The 3,189-nt window shown below is 43.9% G+C and overlaps 1 long non-coding RNA gene across 1 annotated transcript in view; it reads right to left on the bottom strand.

Moving 5' to 3' along the window:
* Positions 1-279: 279 nt before the first annotated feature.
* LOC119261641 overlaps positions 280-3,189 on the bottom strand; it is a 14,327-nt gene continuing 11,417 nt past the window's right edge. The window contains exons 2-3 of the long non-coding RNA XR_005129135.1: positions 1,405-1,496; positions 280-442 (exon numbers count right to left, since the gene is read on the bottom strand). This is a non-coding gene — a long non-coding RNA (uncharacterized LOC119261641). The remainder of the gene's footprint in view (positions 443-1,404; positions 1,497-3,189) is intronic.

Here is a 3,189-nt window from a genome sequence, read left to right as displayed (position 1 = left end):
ACAGTAATTATCCCTCACCTTACCTGACTCAGATCCAACTGTAGATAAGAGGTTTCAATGAAGAAATAAACCTGAGCCACGATGACAACTCACAAAGCCACAGACCATGACACTTACAGAACAATTAAACTTCACATAAACAAACATGAAACACCATATGGTAAAAATGCATAAAGGCTATGAATGAAATGATGATAGCATGATTGGTGGAGAAGCCTGAGCTCCAGCAGTGTCTCTGTTTCCTGTGGGAATTAAGGAAAGCTCATCTCCCACCTAACAGAAGTACAACCTTCTACAGAGGCACGGTAGAGAGCATCCTGAGCAGCTGCATCACGGCCTGGTTTGGGAATTCCACCACCTCATACTGCAAATCCCTCCAGCGAATAGTGATGACAGCTGAAAAGATCGTCGGGCTCTCTCTCCCCTCCGTGTGGTCCACACGCTGCATCCGAAAAGAAAAGCCACTAGTATTGTGACTGACCCCACACACCCCTCACACGAACTGTTCTCTCTGCCATCTGGAAGAAGGTATCGCAGCATTCGGGCCCTCAAGTGGACACCGTGTTCAGGCTGCTGACTGGCTACAGCTGCTAAAGGAGAACTCTATGCTGACCACTTTTGATATTTTAAACATCTGGTATTTTTACCTAAATTGTTATGGACGTATTTACTTACATAAACAATAATGCGGTCGGTCGACAAGACCACTGAGTAACATACACACCAACACCAAACAATTAAATAAACAATCTACACTGCTAAAGCTCCCCTCTGATAGGAGGATATATATATATATATATATATATATATATATATATGGGGCAGTCGTGGGCTGGAGGTTAGGGATCCAGCCTTGTGACCGGAAGGTCGCTGGATTGATCCCCAGAGCCGACAGCACATGACTGAGGTGTCCTTGAGCAAGACACCTAACCCCCAACTGCTCCCCGGGCGCTGCGGATTGGGCTGCCCACCACTCCGGGCAAGTGTGCTCACTGCCCCCTAGTGTGTGTGTTCTCACTAGTGTGTATGTGGTGTTTCACTTCACGGATGGGTTAAATGCAGGTGAAATTTCCCCGTTGTGGGACTAATAAGGGTCACTTAATCTTAATATATATATATATATTTTCACTCACTTATTTTCTATAGAGTGATTACCTGAGCCTCACCACAAGCATTTCAATGCATAAATGTCTTGACATGTTGGGCAAATGACAAATAAACTTGAAACTTGAAATAGACGGTTAAATACTTTGTGCTGACTCCAGTCAGTTACTCGTAAAACATGACTCACATATTTGGATGTTGTTGAGGCTGCAAGGTGCTATTTAGGCCTGAGCTAGTGCAGCACATGTTGTGTTGCCACGCAACAGGGAGGGATTACCTTGTAGCAGCCTGGCCACCTACCTGATGCCTTTAAAGACTGGTCTTTGAAGTTGAGATGAATGGCCTTGGGAATCTTGGGTTTGCAATAGAGTGCTGCTCTTCTGAGGAAACAGCTGAAGGAAAGAGGAAAGATCTTAACTTTAATGTACATTAATGTGATAAGACTTCATGCTGAGCAATTTGGGCCATTTATTTTGCTCCGTTCCTCATGAAATGTTCACCAAAAACGAAGCAAATGTCCACAGCACTGGTTCTGATTCTTAGACAGATGCTTGCTTGAAGTGGAACCCCACTGTTTTTTTTTTATCATTTTATTTACCACCCAAAACCACCAGGGAACCGACACATGTCTTCTGAGTTTTGTATGGAGTGTTGATGATGGAAAAATTGCAAACACCCTGCATGTATCCCTCCACCATGAATGCCAAAATTAAGGCCAAAGTCTGTGAGGAGCTTTTAGAGGTGGACGTCTGGTTCCTATCACCACCACTGTGAACAGTTCTGACTCGAAGTTTCTCTAGAACAGAGAGTTTCACACCAAACCGAATTCCCCTTTAAAAAGCTCAACCGCCTCATTCACTGCACAGCCCAAGCAAGATCAGTTCATTTGCACCTTCCTAAGAAGTGAAAAGGGGGCTGAGTCCCGCAGACCTGGGCTTTAATCAGGGCATCAGCTTCATTTGTTGGTTTTTGATTCTTTAGGCCGAATCGTGTGAACTCTCAGTGAATGTCTGCAGTTGTTAACTTGTTATTCACCAAAATAAACTGTGCACTGGAAGCCAAATTCAAACGTAAGGTCTTACATAAGCTCTGCCCAGCAGTGGAGCATGTGGTTTAGGAGCCTTTGCATAATGGCCTTTGATATTATCACCATAATAAAACCGACCTTTTAATCCCTCACGTACTGATAAGGAGATAAAGAGACATTAATCCGCCGTGAAGTTCCATGCCTGGAGGTTTGGTGTAAAAATACTATGTCAGCATATCGCTTTTGTTGGAACAAATCCTCGGTTTTCATTGTTTTTCCCAGTCATTTCGGGACGTTTCTTTGGGTCCGTTCATCATGAAATTTCCACACAATGTAAAGGACAACAGGCACTTTCAAATCATGTCAAAAACTGAAAAGATGGCTGTGCAAGAGACCAAAGAAACTCACAAACATAAAGATTTTCTCTGTTAAAAATGACAGAAACCATTGATTTATCTTAGTTTATGTCGTTTCAGTGTATTATGGTCCTTTACCTTCATAACAAGCGTGAAAAATCACCAATAGTATGCTAATGTCTTGATATCTCGGTGGCTGAATGTCCTGTTCCACCTTAAATAGTCCAGTTCTGACGCCTGAAGTGCCAGAATGTAACTGCTGCTCCATTTAAGGTGGAACGGAAAATTCGAACACGAATCTGGAGAATCTCTGACTTCAGCTTCATATCACTGAATAATTAGTGGGGGTGATAATAAATAACTGCCCCCCTCTTTGAAGGCGTATGATCCCTAAATGTAACTAAAGCCCAGCAGTGAGGAGCTGAACTTTCCCCTCCTCTGCTGTCCCTGCAGACGGGCAGGGTCGCCCACAGAGCGGCGCTGGTAGCTGTTAATGAAGTGATGCTCTTTTATTAGAGGGTCTCATTTCAGAGGGAAGATCTCAACCACTGCCCCTTATAACTCGGTTCCAAGGGGCAACACTCGAAAACCAGGGTTAGGGGTAAAAATGAGAAATGGGACTGGGCCTACGTCTTCGTTTTCCAGTCATGCTATTACGTGCTACTGAAAAGTGGCTCTTTCACAAGCCGTAGCCCTTCCTGA

This window comes from Pygocentrus nattereri, chromosome 19 (assembly GCF_015220715.1).
Source record: "Pygocentrus nattereri isolate fPygNat1 chromosome 19, fPygNat1.pri, whole genome shotgun sequence".
Classification (NCBI taxonomy): Eukaryota; Metazoa; Chordata; class Actinopteri; order Characiformes; family Serrasalmidae; genus Pygocentrus; species Pygocentrus nattereri.
This window is presented reverse-complemented; position numbering and strand designations above follow the sequence as displayed.